Raw genomic sequence first — 6,862 nt, 5'->3', positions numbered from 1 at the left:
ATAAAATTATGGCATGCAATATTATCTTTGTTTCTTAAACAACTTAATATTTCTTTTATTGCTGTATTTTGGGGACACGCATTTTGTTACTTTTTAATTATGCTATGATCGCCTTTTCAATTATACAGGTTACATAAAAGTCCATTTTCATTATAAAGAGAATAGAAAGGTATACGTTTGAAAGAGGGAAACTTCCATTTACCCCACACTCCAATTTTCTTTCAGAATATCTAAGTAAGTTACATTCAACTATTTTTGTTATTGATTAATCTTTGTTTTTTAAGTATTAAAAATGTGAAGTTTCAGACTTTTTAGAAGTGATTTAGATACATTTATTTCAAAAAGTATGTAAAATTTAAAATGTAGAAGTATAGAAATAAGGTATAATCACACATTTTCATTACCACAATTATTATTTTTAGTAGTTGCTCTCCATTCTTCTAGTCATTTTTCTTTATTAATAGTCCATTGTGTAAATGAGTCCATGCATGCTTTCTTATGTATGAAAACAAAGTACTGTTTGAAAACCTATTCATATACACACACAGTCATATTTCTCAACACACCACTCTGGTGTGTTTCATAAAAGCCACCTCATTCATGAGTTTGTGCTGAATTCTTCAAGCCCAATTAATGTACTGTCTCACATCTATTAATTTATGTTAATATTTAATGTTTAATATGGTTTTTCATTGGTATAGGGAAATATTCTCCAGTTTATATTTTAATGCTACTTTATTTTTTAGAGATGTAGCCATGTTAATATATTTAATTTGTTTATTTTATTTTCAATAGTACATGTATACCATTTCTTTACTAATGGATTGAATTATTACTAACTTTTGTAGTTTCAAACTATGCTTAATAAACATGGTTGTTCAGATTCTTGATCCAAAGGATTTTTTGTACTTTCCTAGAAATTAAGATGCTGGATTATAAGGCAGACAAATTTTTTATTAAATTACATATTGCTGAACTACAATGAAATATAACATCATGTGTTTTACCCAAGCACTATTTGAAGAATAGAGTTTCTAATCATTTTCCTGCTGCATGGAAACATTTGCTAGTGTTGGACATATTACGTCTAATAAAAGGTAATGGGTAAAGAAAACATACATTGTTTTCATTTGTACTTCTGTATTTTCTCAGGTCACTAACAAAATCACATTGTCTTGTTTACTAAAAAGATGTTTTACTTTTATTTCTTTTTTTTCTTCTTCTTCTTCCTTTTTTTTTTTTTTTTTTTTTTTAACAGGGTCTTATGCTATTGTCCAGGCTGGAATGCAGTGACATGATCACTGCAGGCTGTCACGTAATGGCAGGCTCACTATGGCCTCGAACTACCGGGTTCAAGCTTTCTTCCTGGCTCAGCCTCCCACCTAGTAGCTGGTACTGCAGACATGCATCACAATGCCCAGTGATTTCTATTTATTTATTTTTTTTGCAGAGAGAAGTTATTGCTATGTTGCCCACGCTTGTCTAGAACTTTTAACCTAAAGCAAACTTCCCACCTAGGCCTCAAAAAGCACTGGGATTACAGACATAAACCACCGTGCCTGGCCCATAGTGTTTATATTTTACTGTGAATATGTTGTTTGTTTCTTTACCAATCGTTTTTGTATCTGTCTTACTGATTTGAACATTTAATTTTTTGTTTACTTCTTACAGTTATACATATTGGGCAACCTTTGCAAGACTGTTACTAAAATGCTAATTTTGTTGATAATGTCTTTCTGATACAACGTATTTTTCATTTTTCTAGCAACCAAATTTATCTAAGGCTTGATATTTCCATCTTTTAAGAAAATCAAACCTACTCCAAGTTGACAATACTTTTTATATGTTTTTAGCTTCTTTTGAAAGAAGAAAACTAAAAATTATTAGAGCAGTTTCAAGTTAACGGCAAAAATGAGCACACGGTACAGAGATTTTCCACATATGCCCTCTGCTTCTAAACGTAACCAGTGCCTCTCCTATTATTAACATCCCTAACAGAGTCCCACGTTTACTACAAGTGATGGATCTACTTTAAAACATCATTATCACGCAAAGTCCACAGTTACATGTTTACATTAGGGTTCACCCTAGGTGCTATATATTCATTTTTGTACATACATTGTTGTGTGCTTATAAGTTTTAAACTCCTTTGGGTTAATACAAATGAATATAATTTCTGGATTACATGGTAAGAGTTTTTTAAGAAATTGTCAAATTTTATTCCAAAATGGCTGTACCATTTTACATTTCCACCGTAAATGAGAGTTGTTTTTTTCTTCACATCCTTGCTAGCATTATTTTTGTCACTGTTCTCAATTTTTGTCCTTCTAATGGATGTGTAGTTATATCTCATTGTAGTTTTAATTTATGTTTTCTTGGTGACATAATACTAAGCATATTTCCTACATCTATTTGTCATCTGTAGATTTCCTTGCTGAATTGTCTGTTAAGGTCTTTGACTCATTTTTTAAAATCAGGTGGCTTATTTTCCTATGTTGAGTTTAAGTGTTCTTTTTGATAATAGCCCTTTATTATATAAGTGTTTGCAACGTGTTTGCCTTTCCTCCCAGTTTGTGGCTTGTCTTCCCATTCTTTTCACTGTGTCCTTTATACAACAGAAAATTTTAATTTTAATGAAGTCCAATTTATCATCTTTATATTATGGAGTGTTCCTTTTGTGTCATTATTTAAAATATCATTGCCAAATTCAAGTCCATCTAGATTTTCTTATGTTATCTTGCAGGAGTTTTATAATCTTGCACTTTACATCTAGGTTTGTGATATATTATGAGTTAACTTTTGTGAAGGGTATAAAGTCTGTTTTTTGTTTGTTTGTTTTTTGTTTTTTGTTTTTTTTTTTTTTTTTTTTTGGTATTATAAAAAGGAAAGTAGAGGTTCCTCTTCAAAGACTTTCCTCCTGGTCTAATTAGGAATAAAGAATAACTTCTTTTAGAAACAAAATGTATTCAAAGACATGTGCTAACATTCTTAAATATCTGCTAGCCGTAATAAAGAAATCAATGTACTTTATGTTCTTAGCTCCCACAATTTAGCCTAAATATTTGCCCTGGCATGCTTATACTGGTTCATGCAAGCATTAGGTCATAACCTGTTCCTCTTCCTTATTTGAAGGTGTTTTTTACCTCTCTCAGCATTCCACAAGTTACTTCCTCCTTCCTTTGCTCTCCTAGGCCTTTGCCTCCACTAAAAATACAAAAAACTAGCCGGGCGAGGTGGCGGCGCCTGTAGTCCCAGCTACTCGGGAGGCTGAGGCAGGAGAATGGCGTGAACCTGGAAGGCGGAGCTTGCAGTGAGCTGAGATTTGGCCACTGCACGCCAGCCTGGGCGGCAGAGTGAGACTCCGTCTCAAAAAAAAAAAAAGTTCTAAGTTGCTAGCCAATCAGGACAAATACAGAATGTGAGGTCCCGTTCCGCCAATGGAAACCGGACACAGCAGTAAGGTGGATGCGTCAGGTTATAAATGACCCTGTCTCCTTTGTTGGGTGTGCTCTCATGGCAAAACTGCTGAGTGTACCCTTTCTGCAGAAAGTAAAAATGGCCTTGCTGAGGAAATTAAATTTATGTTCAAATGCTATTTCTTTATGGCACCAGGGAACAAGCATTTCTAATCATATGTGTGTCCAGTTGTTTTCAGCAACATTTGTTGAAAAAAACTATGTTTTATCCATTGTACTCTGTTCATTGTCAAAGACCAGTTAGCTATATTTGTGTATCTATTTCTGTGGCTCTATTCTGTTCCATTGATTTTTTTTTATTCTTTTACCAATACCACAATGTCTTGATTATTGTAGCTGTCTAGTAAGTCTTAAAGTTAGATAGCATAAGTCCTCCAATTTTGTTCTTCAATATTGTGCTGGCTTTTGGGTCTTTTGTGTCTCCATATAGACTTTAGATTAGTTGTATTTTTGGAAGTGTTTCAGAAGAATTCATATTAATTATTATTTAAATGCTTTGTAGAATACATCATTGAAGCAAATCAACAGATCCTGAACATTTTTATTTGGTGAGAGATTATTATTCACCAATTCATCTCTTTATTCATTATTGGTCTGCTCAGATTTTATATTTCTTCATGATTCAGTCTTGGTAGTCTTGCATGTCTTTAGGAATTCATTTATTTCCTCTCGGTTATCTGATATGTTGGCATGTAATTGTTTATAGTAGTCGCTAACGATCCTTCGTATTCCTGTTTTATGTATTAACAGCCCCATAAGTTTTAGTATTTTGTGTTTTCAATTTCATGTGTGTCAAAATATTTTTAAAATTTTTCTTTTGATTTCTTCTTTGACCCATTGGTTGTTCAAGAGCAGCTTTTTAAATTTCCACATATTTAAAATTTTCCAGTATTCCTCCTATTGTTGATTTCCAGTTTCATGTCATTATGGTCAGAAAAAATGCTTGACATAATTTCAATCTTGATTGAAATGTGTTAGGACTTGTTTTATGGCCTAACATATTATCTATCTTGGAGAATGTTCCATGTATATTTGAGAAGAATGTATAATCTGTTGCTGTTGAATGCAATATTCTCTACATATTTGTTAGGTCTCTTTGGTGTAAAATTTAGTCAAGTCCAAAGTTTCCTTATCCATTTTCTGCCTTGATGATCCATCCATTATTGAAAGTAGTATATTGAAGTCCCCTACAATTATTATATGGTTGTCTATTGCTTCTTTCATTTTTGTGTGCTAATGTTGGATGTATATATATTTATAATTGTTACATCCTTTTAAGAAAATGACTACTTTTTCATTATATAATGACTTTCATTGTCCTCTTTTTGGTATATCAAAATCATCAGAAAGAATGAGATAGGAGCAATCAGGATGTTTCAAGTTGTGATTATGTATAGATGTTGATCATGTTTCATGCATTTCCAACAATCATGTTATAATCTGTCCTCCAAAAGGAAGAAGAGGAAAAGATTATCCCACCTGATGATCATTATTTTCTATTATATAGTTTTTTTACTTAAAAAGTCCATTTTGTCTAAAATAAATATAGCTGCCCTACTATCTTTTGGTGTCCATTTACATGAAACACATTTTTCTATTCCTTCACTTTCAGCCTATGTGTTTCCTTAAAGCTGAAAAATGACTTTTGTATGTAGTGCATAGTTATGACTTATCATTTTTATACATTAGGCCTCTCTACTTTTTAAAATAAAATTTCTGTTAAAGTTAGAAGCCTCAGTCAAATGTGGTGGGTCACGCCTGTAATCCCAGCACTTTGGGAGTCCAAGGTGAGTGGATGACCTGAGGTCAGGATTTCGAGACCAGCCTGGCCAACATGATGAAATCTCATCTCTACTAAAAATACAAAAAAATTAGCTGGGCATGGTGGCATGTGCCCATAATCCTAGCTACTTGGGAGGCTGAGGCAGGAGAATTGCTTGAACTCTGGAGATGGAGGTGGCAGTAAGCCGAGACTGTGCCACTGCACTCCAATCTGGGCGACAGAGTGAAACTCCATCTCAAAGAAAAAAAAAAAGTTTGAAGCCTGCTGGCAATTTAAGAAAACACCATTATATTTATATAAAACACTGTTTAATCCAAAATGACAGAAAAGAAAATACATAAAAGTAGTTTACATATTTCTTGTCATCTTCTTACTTCCCATTTTCAAAGTCTACATTAAATTTATATTTACAAAATTCCACAAAATCTAATGATTTGATTAAATTGCTTAACTCAGCATTTCACTATTAAAAGTAATTTTTTATAAATAAGAAATTATGATCCTCATTTTATCTCTTCTGGCTGTTTTATAGAACTTCCAACAATTTGTCAAGTGTGGTTCAGGTTTTTCAGCCCACAAACTGAGCAGGTTTCCAGAAGAAGTTTCTGCTAGTGGATTTTTGCCCTGATAGGTTGTAAATGTCTGTATTTGCCTATCGTTCTCTCTAGTTTTGGGAGCAGCAGTATGTCCCATAACCTCACTTGTCTCATGGACGCAAGAAAAACTATGAATATTTTTCTGTTTATTTAGCTTCCTACTTGTTAGGATATAGTGGCAACTACCAAGTGACTTACATGTGAGACCCCTATGTATTTTTTAAAATATGTTTTTCAGACTGGGTGCCAGTGGCCCATGCCTGTAATCCTAGCACTTTGGGAGGTTGTGGCAGGTGGATCACTTGAGAGTTGGAGACCAGCCTGGACAACATGTTGAAACCCCATCTCTACTAAAAATACAAAAATTATCCCACGTGGTGGAATGCGCCTGTAGTCCCAGCTACTTGGGAGGCTAAGACACGAGAATTGCTTGACCATGGGAGGGGGAGGTTGCAATGAATTGAGAGTGCACCACTGCACTCCATCCCGGGGAACAGAGCAATATTCTGTTTCTAAATATATATACAATGTAAAATATTGGTTTTTCAAGTATACATCTTAAACAACAAGATTATATTTTAGAATCAACTAAGCAATAATGATTAAACTTCCTTTCCAAAAAATATACTGATATTTACTTTTCTCTATACAATTAATTTTAAATTATTTATTTCCAATGGATCTGAACCAACATACACCATACATAAATGACTAATATGTTTACCACAGTATTTTGTTCTCTCACTATATTTGCCTAATACCTTACAAAGAACAAAGAGTTATAATTAACATACATTTAAATATGTTTTAATAACTAATAAATATTCACTTAACTGCAGATTTTATTTTTTGAAAACAGATACCATTATTGTGTCTTTATAATCATGTGAATTTTATATAGTAATCCATTATTTAAGTTCAATGAATATCATAGTTATTTTATAGATTGCCTGAAGTTAGAGATAAATTTGAGAGACTTCAACATATTTGTAATATTGATGTTCTAC

At 32.9% G+C, this 6,862-nt stretch overlaps 1 non-coding gene across 1 annotated transcript; it reads right to left on the bottom strand.

Annotated features, from left to right (window-relative positions):
- Positions 1–4,827: 4,827 nt before the first annotated feature.
- LOC115900174 lies at positions 4,828–4,962 on the bottom strand. Its single transcript, XR_004059844.1, has one exon. It is a non-coding gene; the product is annotated as a U8 small nucleolar RNA (small nucleolar RNA).
- Between the last annotated feature and the right edge of the window lie 1,900 nt (positions 4,963–6,862).

This window comes from Rhinopithecus roxellana, chromosome 10 (assembly GCF_007565055.1).
Source record: "Rhinopithecus roxellana isolate Shanxi Qingling chromosome 10, ASM756505v1, whole genome shotgun sequence".
Taxonomy (NCBI): Eukaryota; Metazoa; Chordata; class Mammalia; order Primates; family Cercopithecidae; genus Rhinopithecus; species Rhinopithecus roxellana.
The sequence above is the reverse complement of the archived record's forward strand: the minus strand, read 5'-3'. Positions and strand labels throughout refer to the sequence as shown.